The 18097-nt window shown below is 41.0% G+C and overlaps 3 non-coding genes across 3 annotated transcripts; all 3 read left to right on the forward strand.

Moving 5' to 3' along the window:
* The first annotated feature begins 267 nt into the window (after positions 1-267).
* Positions 268-341, forward strand: TRNAT-AGU (transfer RNA threonine (anticodon AGU)). The gene has a single exon. It is a non-coding gene; the product is annotated as a tRNA-Thr (tRNA).
* Positions 342-6986: 6645 nt separating this feature from the next.
* Positions 6987-7060, forward strand: TRNAT-AGU (transfer RNA threonine (anticodon AGU)). Its single transcript has one exon. It is a non-coding gene; the product is annotated as a tRNA-Thr (tRNA).
* Positions 7061-13705: 6645 nt separating this feature from the next.
* On the forward strand, positions 13706-13779 carry TRNAT-AGU (transfer RNA threonine (anticodon AGU)). Its single transcript has one exon. It is a non-coding gene; the product is annotated as a tRNA-Thr (tRNA).
* Positions 13780-18097: the final 4318 nt, after the last annotated feature.

The raw sequence follows: 18097 nt of genomic DNA on the forward strand, positions 1-18097 counted from the left end.
CCACTTACGGATTTGAATGTTTTGCCACATTCATGAGTGCAAACTTGCTCCCCAGTAAAGACGAACATGTGCTCCTCAATGCACACACTGGGCAATGCAGTCCACTCTAAATCGACGATTAATGACATGCTTGTTTTGTGCAATGGAGTTTCAGTCAATTGGAAAACATTTTGAAAAGTTATATTGCAACAGAAGCCCAGCCTTAAAAAAGTGGATTTCACTTCTAAATGATTACATGAGGAAGGAAAGGAGACCAGATGCAAAAAAGGTGCTGTGGCTTAGTTGGTTAAAGCGCCTGTCTAGTAAACAGGAGATCCTGAGTTCGAATCTCAGCAGCGCCTGTCTGCTTTTTTTCGACCAATCTGTCTCCCCAATATTAAAACTTTGTACAAAGATTGCTATTTCATGCTATTTAGAAGCACAGTCAGGCTTCATATGTTGGCAAAGCATCCAAGAACTCTGGACTCCACTACCTTAGAGTCATATTGCCCAAGGTTGCGATGCCATCAGAAATAGCACATATTAGAATGAGCAATTCATATTTCCTGCTTAATTTTTTGTAAAAGAAGCAAAGGTACGCCTGAACAGGGACTTGAACCCTGGACCCTCAGATTAAAAGTCTGATGCTCTACCGACTGAGCTATCCAGGCACATGGATCACTGCCATTTGAAACTTGATTTTCACTCTACAGCACCTCCATACATGGCTACCTCACTGGTCAATAAAGGAAATGAATTACTAGTGCATTACACACATTTTGACACTGGAGACATAACTTTTTTCAGTCATTCCGTATCCAGATATAGAGATTTGCAGCATCTAGGACTTTAATGTTCACCCACTTACGGATTTGAATGTTTTGCCACATTCATGAGTGCAAACTTGCTCCCCAGTAAATACGAACATGTGCTCCTCAATGCACACACAGGGCAATGCAGTCCACTCTAAATCGACGATTAATGACATGCTCGTTTTGTGCAATGGAGTTTCAGTCAATTGGAAAACATTTTGAAAAGTTATATTGCAACAGAAGCCCAGCCTTAAAAAAGTGGATTTCACTTCTAAATGATTACATGAGGAAGGAAAGGAGACCAGATGCAAAAAAGGTGCTGTGGCTTAGTTGGTTAAAGCGCCTGTCTAGTAAACAGGAGATCCTGAGTTAGAATCTCAGCAGCGCCTGTCTGCTTTTTTTCGACCAATCTGTCTCCCCAATATTAAAACTTTGTACAAAGATTGCTATTTCATGCTATTTAGAAGCACAGTCAGGCTTGATATGTTGGCAAAGCATCCAAGAACTCTGGACTCCACTACCTTAGAGTCATATTGCCCAAGGTTGCGATGCCATCAGAAATAGCACATATTAGAATGAGCAATTCATATTTCCTGCTTAATTTTTTGTAAAAGAAGCAAAGGTACGCCTGAACAGGGACTTGAACCCTGGACCCTCAGATTAAAAGTCTGATGCTCTACCGACTGAGCTATCCATGCACATGGATCACTGCCATTTGAAACTTGATTTTCACTCTACAGCACCTCCATACATGGCTACCTCACTGGTCAATAAAGGAAATGAATTACTAGTGCATTACACACATTTTGACACTGGAGACATAACTTTTTTCAGTCATTCCGTATCCAGATATAGAGATTTGCAGCATCTAGGACTTTAATGTTCACCCACTTACGGATTTGAATGTTTTGCCACATTCATGAGTGCAAACTTGCTCCCCAGTAAATACGAACATGTGCTCCTCAATGCACACACTGGGCAATGCAGTCCACTCTAAATCGACGATTAATGACATGCTCGTTTTGTGCAATGGAGTTTCAGTCAATTGGAAAACATTTTGAAAAGTTATATTGCAACAGAAGCCCAGCCTTAAAAAAGTGGATTTCACTTCTAAATGATTACACGAGGAAGGAAAGGAGACCAGATGCAAAAAAGGTGCTGTGGCTTAGTTGGTTAAAGCGCCTGTCTAGTAAACAGGAGATCCTGAGTTAGAATCTCAGCAGCGCATGTCTGCTTTTTTTCGACCAATCTGTCTCCCCAATATTAAAACTTTGTACAAAGATTGCTATTTCATGCTATTTAGAAGCACAGTCAGGCTTGATATGTTGGCAAAGCATCCAAGAACTCTGGACTCCACTACCTTAGAGTCATATTGCCCAAGGTTGCGATGCCATCAGAAATAGCACATATTAGAATGAGCAATTCATATTTCCTGCTTAATTTTTTGTAAAAGAAGCAAAGGTACGCCTGAACAGGGACTTGAACCCTGGACCCTCAGATTAAAAGTCTGATGTTCTACCGACTGAGCTATCCATGCACATGGACCACTGCCATTTGAAACTTGATTTTCACTCTACAGCACCTCCATACATGGCTACCTCACTGGTCAATAAAGGAAATGAATTACTAGTGCATTACACACATTTTGACACTGGAGACATAACTTTTTTCAGTCATTCCGTATCCAGATATAGAGATTTGCAGCATCTAGGACTTTAATGTTCACCCACTTACGGATTTGAATGTTTTGCCACATTCATGAGTGCAAACTTGCTCCCCAGTAAATACGAACATGTGCTCCTCAATGCACACACTGGGCAATGCAGTCCACTCTAAATCGACGATTAATGACATGCTCGTTTTGTGCAATGGAGTTTCAGTCAATTGGAAAACATTTTGAAAAGTTATATTGCAACAGAAGCCCAGCCTTAAAAAAGTGGATTTCACTTCTAAATGATTACACGAGGAAGGAAAGGAGACCAGATGCAAAAAAGGTGCTGTGGCTTAGTTGGTTAAAGCGCCTGTCTAGTAAACAGGAGATCCTGAGTTAGAATCTCAGCAGCGCATGTCTGCTTTTTTTCGACCAATCTGTCTCCCCAATATTAAAACTTTGTACAAAGATTGCTATTTCATGCTATTTAGAAGCACAGTCAGGCTTGATATGTTGGCAAAGCATCCAAGAACTCTGGACTCCACTACCTTAGAGTCATATTGCCCAAGGTTGCGATGCCATCAGAAATAGCACATATTAGAATGAGCAATTCATATTTCCTGCTTAATTTTTTGTAAAAGAAGCAAAGGTACGCCTGAACAGGGACTTGAACCCTGGACCCTCAGATTAAAAGTCTGATGCTCTACCGACTGAGCTATCCAGTCACAGGGATCACTGCCCATTTGAAACTTGATTTTCACTCTACAGCACCTCCATACATGGCTACCTCACTGGTCAATAAAGGAAATGAATTACTAGTGCATTACACACATTTTGACACTGGAGACATAACTTTTTTCAGTCATTCCGTATCCAGATATAGAGATTTGCAGCATCTAGGACTTTAATGTTCACCCACTTACGGATTTGAATGTTTTGCCACATTCATGAGTGCAAACTTGCTCCCCAGTAAAGACGAACATGTGCTCCTCAATGCACACACTGGGCAATGCAGTCCACTCTAAATCGACGATTAATGACATGCTCGTTTTGTGCAATGGAGTTTCAGTCAATTGGAAAACATTTTGAAAAGTTATATTGCAACAGAAGCCCAGCCTTAAAAAAGTGGATTTCACTTCTGATTGATTACATGAGGAAGGAAAGGAGACCAGATGCAAAAAAGGGGCTGTGGCTTAGTTGGTTAAAGCGCCTGTCTAGTAAACAGGAGATCCTGAGTTCGAATCTCAGCAGCGCCTGTCTGCTTTTTTTTCGACCAATCTGTCTCCCCAATATTAAAACTTTGTACAAAGATTGCTATTTCATGCTATTTAGAAGCACAGTCAGGCTTGAAATGTTGGCAAAGCATCCAAGAACTCTGGACTCCACTACCTTAGAGTCATATTGCCCAAGGTTGCGATGCCATCAGAAACAGCACATATTAGAATGAGCAATTCATATTTCCTGCTTAATTTTTTGTAAAAGAAGCAAAGGTACACCTGAACAGGGACTTGAACCCTGGACCCTCAGATTAAAAGTCTGATGCTCTACCGACTGAGCTATCCAGGCACAGGGATCACTGCCCATTTGAAACTTGATTTTCACTCTACAGCACCTCCATACATGGCTACCTCACTGGTCAATAAAGGAAATGAATTACTAGTGCATTACACACATTTCGACACTGGAGACATAACTTTTTTCAGTCATTCCGTATCCAGATATAGAGATTTGCAGCATCTAGGACTTTAATGTTCACCCACTTACGGATTTGAATGTTTTGCCACATTCATGAGTGCAAACTTGCTCCCCAGTAAATACGAACATGTGCTCCTCAATGCACACACTGGGCAATGCAGTCCACTCTAAATCGACGATTAATGACATGCTCGTTTTGTGCAATGGAGTTTCAGTCAATTGGAAAACATTTTGAAAAGTTATATTGCAACAGAAGCCCAGCCTTAAAAAAGTGGATTTCACTTCTAAATGATTACATGAGGAAGGAAAGGAGACCAGATGCAAAAAAGGTGCTGTGGCTTAGTTGGTTAAAGCGCCTGTCTAGTAAACAGGAGATCCTGAGTTAGAATCTCAGCAGCGCCTGTCTGCTTTTTTTCGACCAATCTGTCTCCCCAATATTAAAACTTTGTACAAAGATTGCAATTTCATGCTATTTAGAAGCACAGTCAGGCTTGATATGTTGGCAAAGCATCCAAGAACTCTGGACTCCACTACCTTAGAGTCATATTGCCCAAGGTTGCGATGCCATCAGAAATAGCACATATTAGAATGAGCAATTCATATTTCCTGCTTAATTTTTTGTAAAAGAAGCAAAGGTACGCCTGAACAGGGACTTGAACCCTGGACCCTCAGATTAAAAGTCTGATTCTCTACCGACTGAGCTATCCATGCACATGAATCACTGCCATTTGAAACTTGATTTTCACTCTACAGCACCTCCATACATGGCTACCTCACTGGTCAATAAAGGAAATGAATTACTAGTGCATTACACACATTTTGACACTGGAGACATAACTTTTTTCAGTCATTCCGTATCCAGATATAGAGATTTGCAGCATCTAGGACTTTAATGTTCACCCACTTACGGATTTGAATGTTTTGCCACATTCATGAGTGCAAACTTGCTCCCCAGTAAAGACGAACATGTGCTCCTCAATGCACACACTGGGCAATGCAGTCCACTCTAAATCAACGATTAATGACATGCTCGTTTTGTGCAATGGAGTTTCAGTCAATTTGAAAACATTTTGAAAATTTATATTGCAACAGAAGCCCAGCCTTAAAAAAGTGGATTTCACTTCTGATTGATTACATGAGGAAGGAAAGGAGACCAGATGCAAAAAAGGGGCTGTGGCTTAGTTGGTTAAAGCGCCTGTCTAGTAAACAGGAGATCCTGAGTTCGAATCTCAGCAGCGCCTGTCTGCTTTTTTTTCGACCAATCTGTCTCCCCAATATTAAAACTTTGTACAAAGATTGCTATTTCATGCTATTTAGAAGCACAGTCAGGCTTGAAATGTTGGCAAAGCATCCAAGAACTCTGGACTCCACTACCTTAGAGTCATATTGCCCAAGGTTGCGATGCCATCAGAAACAGCACATATTAGAATGAGCAATTCATATTTCCTGCTTAATTTTTTGTAAAAGAAGCAAAGGTACGCCTGAACAGGGACTTGAACCCTGGACCCTCAGATTAAAAGTCTGATGCTCTACCGACTGAGCTATCCAGGCACAGGGATCACTGCCCATTTGAAACTTGATTTTCACTCTACAGCACCTCCATACATGGCTACCTCACTGGTCAATAAAGGAAATGAATTACTAGTGCATTACACACATTTTGACACTGGAGACATAACTTTTTTCAGTCATTCCGTATCCAGATATAGAGATTTGCAGCATCTAGGACTTTAATGTTCACCCACTTACGGATTTGAATGTTTTGCCACATTCATGAGTGCAAACTTGCTCCCCAGTAAAGACGAACATGTGCTCCTCAATGCACACACTGGGCAATGCAGTCCACTCTAAATCGACGATTAATGACATGCTCGTTTTGTGCAATGGAGTTTCAGTCAATTGGAAAACATTTTGAAAAGTTATATTGCAACAGAAGCCCAGCCTTAAAAAAGTGGATTTCACTTCTGATTGATTACATGAGGAAGGAAAGGAGACCAGATGCAAAAAAGGGGCTGTGGCTTAGTTGGTTAAAGCGCCTGTCTAGTAAACAGGAGATCCTGAGTTCGAATCTCAGCAGCGCCTGTCTGCTTTTTTTTCGACCAATCTGTCTCCCCAATATTAAAACTTTGTACAAAGATTGCTATTTCATGCTATTTAGAAGCACAGTCAGGCTTGAAATGTTGGCAAAGCATCCAAGAACTCTGGACTCCACTACCTTAGAGTCATATTGCCCAAGGTTGCGATGCCATCAGAAACAGCACATATTAGAATGAGCAATTCATATTTCCTGCTTAATTTTTTGTAAAAGAAGCAAAGGTACGCCTGAACAGGGACTTGAACCCTGGACCCTCAGATTAAAAGTCTGATGCTCTACCGACTGAGCTATCCAGGCACAGGGATCACTGCCCATTTGAAACTTGATTTTCACTCTACAGCACCTCCATACATGGCTACCTCACTGGTCAATAAAGGAAATGAATTACTAGTGCATTACACACATTTCGACACTGGAGACATAACTTTTTTCAGTCATTCCGTATCCAGATATAGAGATTTGCAGCATCTAGGACTTTAATGTTCACCCACTTACGGATTTGAATGTTTTGCCACATTCATGAGTGCAAACTTGCTCCCCAGTAAAGACGAACATGTGCTCCTCAATGCACACACTGGGCAATGCAGTCCACTCTAAATCGACGATTAATGACATGCTTGTTTTGTGCAATGGAGTTTCAGTCAATTGGAAAACATTTTGAAAAGTTATATTGCAACAGAAGCCCAGCCTTAAAAAAGTGGATTTCACTTCTAAATGATTACATGAGGAAGGAAAGGAGACCAGATGCAAAAAAGGTGCTGTGGCTTAGTTGGTTAAAGCGCCTGTCTAGTAAACAGGAGATCCTGAGTTCGAATCTCAGCAGCGCCTGTCTGCTTTTTTTCGACCAATCTGTCTCCCCAATATTAAAACTTTGTACAAAGATTGCTATTTCATGCTATTTAGAAGCACAGTCAGGCTTCATATGTTGGCAAAGCATCCAAGAACTCTGGACTCCACTACCTTAGAGTCATATTGCCCAAGGTTGCGATGCCATCAGAAATAGCACATATTAGAATGAGCAATTCATATTTCCTGCTTAATTTTTTGTAAAAGAAGCAAAGGTACGCCTGAACAGGGACTTGAACCCTGGACCCTCAGATTAAAAGTCTGATGCTCTACCGACTGAGCTATCCAGGCACATGGATCACTGCCATTTGAAACTTGATTTTCACTCTACAGCACCTCCATACATGGCTACCTCACTGGTCAATAAAGGAAATGAATTACTAGTGCATTACACACATTTTGACACTGGAGACATAACTTTTTTCAGTCATTCCGTATCCAGATATAGAGATTTGCAGCATCTAGGACTTTAATGTTCACCCACTTACGGATTTGAATGTTTTGCCACATTCATGAGTGCAAACTTGCTCCCCAGTAAATACGAACATGTGCTCCTCAATGCACACACAGGGCAATGCAGTCCACTCTAAATCGACGATTAATGACATGCTCGTTTTGTGCAATGGAGTTTCAGTCAATTGGAAAACATTTTGAAAAGTTATATTGCAACAGAAGCCCAGCCTTAAAAAAGTGGATTTCACTTCTAAATGATTACATGAGGAAGGAAAGGAGACCAGATGCAAAAAAGGTGCTGTGGCTTAGTTGGTTAAAGCGCCTGTCTAGTAAACAGGAGATCCTGAGTTAGAATCTCAGCAGCGCCTGTCTGCTTTTTTTCGACCAATCTGTCTCCCCAATATTAAAACTTTGTACAAAGATTGCTATTTCATGCTATTTAGAAGCACAGTCAGGCTTGATATGTTGGCAAAGCATCCAAGAACTCTGGACTCCACTACCTTAGAGTCATATTGCCCAAGGTTGCGATGCCATCAGAAATAGCACATATTAGAATGAGCAATTCATATTTCCTGCTTAATTTTTTGTAAAAGAAGCAAAGGTACGCCTGAACAGGGACTTGAACCCTGGACCCTCAGATTAAAAGTCTGATGCTCTACCGACTGAGCTATCCATGCACATGGATCACTGCCATTTGAAACTTGATTTTCACTCTACAGCACCTCCATACATGGCTACCTCACTGGTCAATAAAGGAAATGAATTACTAGTGCATTACACACATTTTGACACTGGAGACATAACTTTTTTCAGTCATTCCGTATCCAGATATAGAGATTTGCAGCATCTAGGACTTTAATGTTCACCCACTTACGGATTTGAATGTTTTGCCACATTCATGAGTGCAAACTTGCTCCCCAGTAAATACGAACATGTGCTCCTCAATGCACACACTGGGCAATGCAGTCCACTCTAAATCGACGATTAATGACATGCTCGTTTTGTGCAATGGAGTTTCAGTCAATTGGAAAACATTTTGAAAAGTTATATTGCAACAGAAGCCCAGCCTTAAAAAAGTGGATTTCACTTCTAAATGATTACACGAGGAAGGAAAGGAGACCAGATGCAAAAAAGGTGCTGTGGCTTAGTTGGTTAAAGCGCCTGTCTAGTAAACAGGAGATCCTGAGTTAGAATCTCAGCAGCGCATGTCTGCTTTTTTTCGACCAATCTGTCTCCCCAATATTAAAACTTTGTACAAAGATTGCTATTTCATGCTATTTAGAAGCACAGTCAGGCTTGATATGTTGGCAAAGCATCCAAGAACTCTGGACTCCACTACCTTAGAGTCATATTGCCCAAGGTTGCGATGCCATCAGAAATAGCACATATTAGAATGAGCAATTCATATTTCCTGCTTAATTTTTTGTAAAAGAAGCAAAGGTACGCCTGAACAGGGACTTGAACCCTGGACCCTCAGATTAAAAGTCTGATGTTCTACCGACTGAGCTATCCATGCACATGGACCACTGCCATTTGAAACTTGATTTTCACTCTACAGCACCTCCATACATGGCTACCTCACTGGTCAATAAAGGAAATGAATTACTAGTGCATTACACACATTTTGACACTGGAGACATAACTTTTTTCAGTCATTCCGTATCCAGATATAGAGATTTGCAGCATCTAGGACTTTAATGTTCACCCACTTACGGATTTGAATGTTTTGCCACATTCATGAGTGCAAACTTGCTCCCCAGTAAATACGAACATGTGCTCCTCAATGCACACACTGGGCAATGCAGTCCACTCTAAATCGACGATTAATGACATGCTCGTTTTGTGCAATGGAGTTTCAGTCAATTGGAAAACATTTTGAAAAGTTATATTGCAACAGAAGCCCAGCCTTAAAAAAGTGGATTTCACTTCTAAATGATTACACGAGGAAGGAAAGGAGACCAGATGCAAAAAAGGTGCTGTGGCTTAGTTGGTTAAAGCGCCTGTCTAGTAAACAGGAGATCCTGAGTTAGAATCTCAGCAGCGCATGTCTGCTTTTTTTCGACCAATCTGTCTCCCCAATATTAAAACTTTGTACAAAGATTGCTATTTCATGCTATTTAGAAGCACAGTCAGGCTTGATATGTTGGCAAAGCATCCAAGAACTCTGGACTCCACTACCTTAGAGTCATATTGCCCAAGGTTGCGATGCCATCAGAAATAGCACATATTAGAATGAGCAATTCATATTTCCTGCTTAATTTTTTGTAAAAGAAGCAAAGGTACGCCTGAACAGGGACTTGAACCCTGGACCCTCAGATTAAAAGTCTGATGCTCTACCGACTGAGCTATCCAGTCACAGGGATCACTGCCCATTTGAAACTTGATTTTCACTCTACAGCACCTCCATACATGGCTACCTCACTGGTCAATAAAGGAAATGAATTACTAGTGCATTACACACATTTTGACACTGGAGACATAACTTTTTTCAGTCATTCCGTATCCAGATATAGAGATTTGCAGCATCTAGGACTTTAATGTTCACCCACTTACGGATTTGAATGTTTTGCCACATTCATGAGTGCAAACTTGCTCCCCAGTAAAGACGAACATGTGCTCCTCAATGCACACACTGGGCAATGCAGTCCACTCTAAATCGACGATTAATGACATGCTCGTTTTGTGCAATGGAGTTTCAGTCAATTGGAAAACATTTTGAAAAGTTATATTGCAACAGAAGCCCAGCCTTAAAAAAGTGGATTTCACTTCTGATTGATTACATGAGGAAGGAAAGGAGACCAGATGCAAAAAAGGGGCTGTGGCTTAGTTGGTTAAAGCGCCTGTCTAGTAAACAGGAGATCCTGAGTTCGAATCTCAGCAGCGCCTGTCTGCTTTTTTTTCGACCAATCTGTCTCCCCAATATTAAAACTTTGTACAAAGATTGCTATTTCATGCTATTTAAAAGCACAGTCAGGCTTGAAATGTTGGCAAAGCATCCAAGAACTCTGGACTCCACTACCTTAGAGTCATATTGCCCAAGGTTGCGATGCCATCAGAAACAGCACATATTAGAATGAGCAATTCATATTTCCTGCTTAATTTTTTGTAAAAGAAGCAAAGGTACACCTGAACAGGGACTTGAACCCTGGACCCTCAGATTAAAAGTCTGATGCTCTACCGACTGAGCTATCCAGGCACAGGGATCACTGCCCATTTGAAACTTGATTTTCACTCTACAGCACCTCCATACATGGCTACCTCACTGGTCAATAAAGGAAATGAATTACTAGTGCATTACACACATTTCGACACTGGAGACATAACTTTTTTCAGTCATTCCGTATCCAGATATAGAGATTTGCAGCATCTAGGACTTTAATGTTCACCCACTTACGGATTTGAATGTTTTGCCACATTCATGAGTGCAAACTTGCTCCCCAGTAAATACGAACATGTGCTCCTCAATGCACACACTGGGCAATGCAGTCCACTCTAAATCGACGATTAATGACATGCTCGTTTTGTGCAATGGAGTTTCAGTCAATTGGAAAACATTTTGAAAAGTTATATTGCAACAGAAGCCCAGCCTTAAAAAAGTGGATTTCACTTCTAAATGATTACATGAGGAAGGAAAGGAGACCAGATGCAAAAAAGGTGCTGTGGCTTAGTTGGTTAAAGCGCCTGTCTAGTAAACAGGAGATCCTGAGTTAGAATCTCAGCAGCGCCTGTCTGCTTTTTTTCGACCAATCTGTCTCCCCAATATTAAAACTTTGTACAAAGATTGCAATTTCATGCTATTTAGAAGCACAGTCAGGCTTGATATGTTGGCAAAGCATCCAAGAACTCTGGACTCCACTACCTTAGAGTCATATTGCCCAAGGTTGCGATGCCATCAGAAATAGCACATATTAGAATGAGCAATTCATATTTCCTGCTTAATTTTTTGTAAAAGAAGCAAAGGTACGCCTGAACAGGGACTTGAACCCTGGACCCTCAGATTAAAAGTCTGATGCTCTACCGACTGAGCTATCCATGCACATGAATCACTGCCATTTGAAACTTGATTTTCACTCTACAGCACCTCCATACATGGCTACCTCACTGGTCAATAAAGGAAATGAATTACTAGTGCATTACACACATTTTGACACTGGAGACATAACTTTTTTCAGTCATTCCGTATCCAGATATAGAGATTTGCAGCATCTAGGACTTTAATGTTCACCCACTTACGGATTTGAATGTTTTGCCACATTCATGAGTGCAAACTTGCTCCCCAGTAAAGACGAACATGTGCTCCTCAATGCACACACTGGGCAATGCAGTCCACTCTAAATCGACGATTAATGACATGCTCGTTTTGTGCAATGGAGTTTCAGTCAATTTGAAAACATTTTGAAAATTTATATTGCAACAGAAGCCCAGCCTTAAAAAAGTGGATTTCACTTCTGATTGATTACATGAGGAAGGAAAGGAGACCAGATGCAAAAAAGGGGCTGTGGCTTAGTTGGTTAAAGCGCCTGTCTAGTAAACAGGAGATCCTGAGTTCGAATCTCAGCAGCGCCTGTCTGCTTTTTTTTCGACCAATCTGTCTCCCCAATATTAAAACTTTGTACAAAGATTGCTATTTCATGCTATTTAGAAGCACAGTCAGGCTTGAAATGTTGGCAAAGCATCCAAGAACTCTGGACTCCACTACCTTAGAGTCATATTGCCCAAGGTTGCGATGCCATCAGAAACAGCACATACTAGAATGAGCAATTCATATTTCCTGCTTAATTTTTTGTAAAAGAAGCAAAGGTACGCCTGAACAGGGACTTGAACCCTGGACCCTCAGATTAAAAGTCTGATGCTCTACCGACTGAGCTATCCAGGCACAGGGATCACTGCCCATTTGAAACTTGATTTTCACTCTACAGCACCTCCATACATGGCTACCTCACTGGTCAATAAAGGAAATGAATTACTAGTGCATTACACACATTTTGACACTGGAGACATAACTTTTTTCAGTCATTCCGTATCCAGATATAGAGATTTGCAGCATCTAGGACTTTAATGTTCACCCACTTACGGATTTGAATGTTTTGCCACATTCATGAGTGCAAACTTGCTCCCCAGTAAAGACGAACATGTGCTCCTCAATGCACACACTGGGCAATGCAGTCCACTCTAAATCGACGATTAATGACATGCTCGTTTTGTGCAATGGAGTTTCAGTCAATTGGAAAACATTTTGAAAAGTTATATTGCAACAGAAGCCCAGCCTTAAAAAAGTGGATTTCACTTCTGATTGATTACATGAGGAAGGAAAGGAGACCAGTTGCAAAAAAGGGGCTGTGGCTTAGTTGGTTAAAGCGCCTGTCTAGTAAACAGGAGATCCTGAGTTCGAATCTCAGCAGCGCCTGTCTGCTTTTTTTTCGACCAATCTGTCTCCCCAATATTAAAACTTTGTACAAAGATTGCTATTTCATGCTATTTAGAAGCACAGTCAGGCTTGAAATGTTGGCAAAGCATCCAAGAACTCTGGACTCCACTACCTTAGAGTCATATTGCCCAAGGTTGCGATGCCATCAGAAACAGCACATATTAGAATGAGCAATTCATATTTCCTGCTTAATTTTTTGTAAAAGAAGCAAAGGTACGCCTGAACAGGGACTTGAACCCTGGACCCTCAGATTAAAAGTCTGATGCTCTACCGACTGAGCTATCCAGGCACAGGGATCACTGCCCATTTGAAACTTGATTTTCACTCTACAGCACCTCCATACATGGCTACCTCACTGGTCAATAAAGGAAATGAATTACTAGTGCATTACACACATTTCGACACTGGAGACATAACTTTTTTCAGTCATTCCGTATCCAGATATAGAGATTTGCAGCATCTAGGACTTTAATGTTCACCCACTTACGGATTTGAATGTTTTGCCACATTCATGAGTGCAAACTTGCTCCCCAGTAAAGACGAACATGTGCTCCTCAATGCACACACTGGGCAATGCAGTCCACTCTAAATCGACGATTAATGACATGCTTGTTTTGTGCAATGGAGTTTCAGTCAATTGGAAAACATTTTGAAAAGTTATATTGCAACAGAAGCCCAGCCTTAAAAAAGTGGATTTCACTTCTAAATGATTACATGAGGAAGGAAAGGAGACCAGATGCAAAAAAGGTGCTGTGGCTTAGTTGGTTAAAGCGCCTGTCTAGTAAACAGGAGATCCTGAGTTCGAATCTCAGCAGCGCCTGTCTGCTTTTTTTCGACCAATCTGTCTCCCCAATATTAAAACTTTGTACAAAGATTGCTATTTCATGCTATTTAGAAGCACAGTCAGGCTTCATATGTTGGCAAAGCATCCAAGAACTCTGGACTCCACTACCTTAGAGTCATATTGCCCAAGGTTGCGATGCCATCAGAAATAGCACATATTAGAATGAGCAATTCATATTTCCTGCTTAATTTTTTGTAAAAGAAGCAAAGGTACGCCTGAACAGGGACTTGAACCCTGGACCCTCAGATTAAAAGTCTGATGCTCTACCGACTGAGCTATCCAGGCACATGGATCACTGCCATTTGAAACTTGATTTTCACTCTACAGCACCTCCATACATGGCTACCTCACTGGTCAATAAAGGAAATGAATTACTAGTGCATTACACACATTTTGACACTGGAGACATAACTTTTTTCAGTCATTCCGTATCCAGATATAGAGATTTGCAGCATCTAGGACTTTAATGTTCACCCACTTACGGATTTGAATGTTTTGCCACATTCATGAGTGCAAACTTGCTCCCCAGTAAATACGAACATGTGCTCCTCAATGCACACACAGGGCAATGCAGTCCACTCTAAATCGACGATTAATGACATGCTCGTTTTGTGCAATGGAGTTTCAGTCAATTGGAAAACATTTTGAAAAGTTATATTGCAACAGAAGCCCAGCCTTAAAAAAGTGGATTTCACTTCTAAATGATTACATGAGGAAGGAAAGGAGACCAGATGCAAAAAAGGTGCTGTGGCTTAGTTGGTTAAAGCGCCTGTCTAGTAAACAGGAGATCCTGAGTTAGAATCTCAGCAGCGCCTGTCTGCTTTTTTTCGACCAATCTGTCTCCCCAATATTAAAACTTTGTACAAAGATTGCTATTTCATGCTATTTAGAAGCACAGTCAGGCTTGATATGTTGGCAAAGCATCCAAGAACTCTGGACTCCACTACCTTAGAGTCATATTGCCCAAGGTTGCGATGCCATCAGAAATAGCACATATTAGAATGAGCAATTCATATTTCCTGCTTAATTTTTTGTAAAAGAAGCAAAGGTACGCCTGAACAGGGACTTGAACCCTGGACCCTCAGATTAAAAGTCTGATGCTCTACCGACTGAGCTATCCATGCACATGGATCACTGCCATTTGAAACTTGATTTTCACTCTACAGCACCTCCATACATGGCTACCTCACTGGTCAATAAAGGAAATGAATTACTAGTGCATTACACACATTTTGACACTGGAGACATAACTTTTTTCAGTCATTCCGTATCCAGATATAGAGATTTGCAGCATCTAGGACTTTAATGTTCACCCACTTACGGATTTGAATGTTTTGCCACATTCATGAGTGCAAACTTGCTCCCCAGTAAATACGAACATGTGCTCCTCAATGCACACACTGGGCAATGCAGTCCACTCTAAATCGACGATTAATGACATGCTCGTTTTGTGCAATGGAGTTTCAGTCAATTGGAAAACATTTTGAAAAGTTATATTGCAACAGAAGCCCAGCCTTAAAAAAGTGGATTTCACTTCTAAATGATTACACGAGGAAGGAAAGGAGACCAGATGCAAAAAAGGTGCTGTGGCTTAGTTGGTTAAAGCGCCTGTCTAGTAAACAGGAGATCCTGAGTTAGAATCTCAGCAGCGCATGTCTGCTTTTTTTCGACCAATCTGTCTCCCCAATATTAAAACTTTGTACAAAGATTGCTATTTCATGCTATTTAGAAGCACAGTCAGGCTTGATATGTTGGCAAAGCATCCAAGAACTCTGGACTCCACTACCTTAGAGTCATATTGCCCAAGGTTGCGATGCCATCAGAAATAGCACATATTAGAATGAGCAATTCATATTTCCTGCTTAATTTTTTGTAAAAGAAGCAAAGGTACGCCTGAACAGGGACTTGAACCCTGGACCCTCAGATTAAAAGTCTGATGTTCTACCGACTGAGCTATCCATGCACATGGACCACTGCCATTTGAAACTTGATTTTCACTCTACAGCACCTCCATACATGGCTACCTCACTGGTCAATAAAGGAAATGAATTACTAGTGCATTACACACATTTTGACACTGGAGACATAACTTTTTTCAGTCATTCCGTATCCAGATATAGAGATTTGCAGCATCTAGGACTTTAATGTTCACCCACTTACGGATTTGAATGTTTTGCCACATTCATGAGTGCAAACTTGCTCCCCAGTAAATACGAACATGTGCTCCTCAATGCACACACTGGGCAATGCAGTCCACTCTAAATCGACGATTAATGACATGCTCGTTTTGTGCAATGGAGTTTCAGTCAATTGGAAAACATTTTGAAAAGTTATATTGCAACAGAAGCCCAGCCTTAAAAAAGTGGATTTCACTTCTAAATGATTACACGAGGAAGGAAAGGAGACCAGATGCAAAAAAGGTGCTGTGGCTTAGTTGGTTAAAGCGCCTGTCTAGTAAACAGGAGATCCTGAGTTAGAATCTCAGCAGCGCATGTCTGCTTTTTTTCGACCAATCTGTCTCCCCAATATTAAAACTTTGTACAAAGATTGCTATTTCATGCTATTTAGAAGCACAGTCAGGCTTGATATGTTGGCAAAGCATCCAAGAACTCTGGACTCCACTACCTTAGAGTCATATTGCCCAAGGTTGCGATGCCATCAGAAATAGCACATATTAGAATGAGCAATTCATATTTCCTGCTTAATTTTTTGTAAAAGAAGCAAAGGTACGCCTGAACAGGGACTTGAACCCTGGACCCTCAGATTAAAAGTCTGATGCTCTACCGACTGAGCTATCCAGTCACAGGGATCACTGCCCATTTGAAACTTGATTTTCACTCTACAGCACCTCCATACATGGCTACCTCACTGGTCAATAAAGGAAATGAATTACTAGTGCATTACACACATTTTGACACTGGAGACATAACTTTTTTCAGTCATTCCGTATCCAGATATAGAGATTTGCAGCATCTAGGACTTTAATGTTCACCCACTTACGGATTTGAATGTTTTGCCACATTCATGAGTGCAAACTTGCTCCCCAGTAAAGACGAACATGTGCTCCTCAATGCACACACTGGGCAATGCAGTCCACTCTAAATCGACGATTAATGACATGCTCGTTTTGTGCAATGGAGTTTCAGTCAATTGGAAAACATTTTGAAAAGTTATATTGCAACAGAAGCCCAGCCTTAAAAAAGTGGATTTCACTTCTGATTGATTACATGAGGAAGGAAAGGAGACCAGATGCAAAAAAGGGGCTGTGGCTTAGTTGGTTAAAGCGCCTGTCTAGTAAACAGGAGATCCTGAGTTCGAATCTCAGCAGCGCCTGTCTGCTTTTTTTTCGACCAATCTGTCTCCCCAATATTAAAACTTTGTACAAAGATTGCTATTTCATGCTATTTAGAAGCACAGTCAGGCTTGAAATGTTGGCAAAGCATCCAAGAACTCTGGACTCCACTACCTTAGAGTCATATTGCCCAAGGTTGCGATGCCATCAGAAACAGCACATATTAGAATGAGCAATTCATATTTCCTGCTTAATTTTTTGTAAAAGAAGCAAAGGTACACCTGAACAGGGACTTGAACCCTGGACCCTCAGATTAAAAGTCTGATGCTCTACCGACTGAGCTATCCAGGCACAGGGATCACTGCCCATTTGAAACTTGATTTTCACTCTACAGCACCTCCATACATGGCTACCTCACTGGTCAATAAAGGAAATGAATTACTAGTGCATTACACACATTTCGACACTGGAGACATAACTTTTTTCAGTCATTCCGTATCCAGATATAGAGATTTGCAGCATCTAGGACTTTAATGTTCACCCACTTACGGATTTGAATGTTTTGCCACATTCATGAGTGCAAACTTGCTCCCCAGTAAATACGAACATGTGCTCCTCAATGCACACACTGGGCAATGCAGTCCACTCTAAATCGACGATTAATGACATGCTCGTTTTGTGCAATGGAGTTTCAGTCAATTGGAAAACATTTTGAAAAGTTATATTGCAACAGAAGCCCAGCCTTAAAAAAGTGGATTTCACTTCTAAATGATTACATGAGGAAGGAAAGGAGACCAGATGCAAAAAAGGTGCTGTGGCTTAGTTGGTTAAAGCGCCTGTCTAGTAAACAGGAGATCCTGAGTTAGAATCTCAGCAGCGCCTGTCTGCTTTTTTTCGACCAATCTGTCTCCCCAATATTAAAACTTTGTACAAAGATTGCAATTTCATGCTATTTAGAAGCACAGTCAGGCTTGATATGTTGGCAAAGCATCCAAGAACTCT

Source organism: Ambystoma mexicanum, unplaced genomic scaffold (assembly GCF_040938575.1).
Source record: "Ambystoma mexicanum isolate Mex_15411 unplaced genomic scaffold, UKY_AmexF1_1 Mex_scaf1, whole genome shotgun sequence".
Lineage (NCBI taxonomy): Eukaryota > Metazoa > Chordata > Amphibia > Caudata > Ambystomatidae > Ambystoma > Ambystoma mexicanum.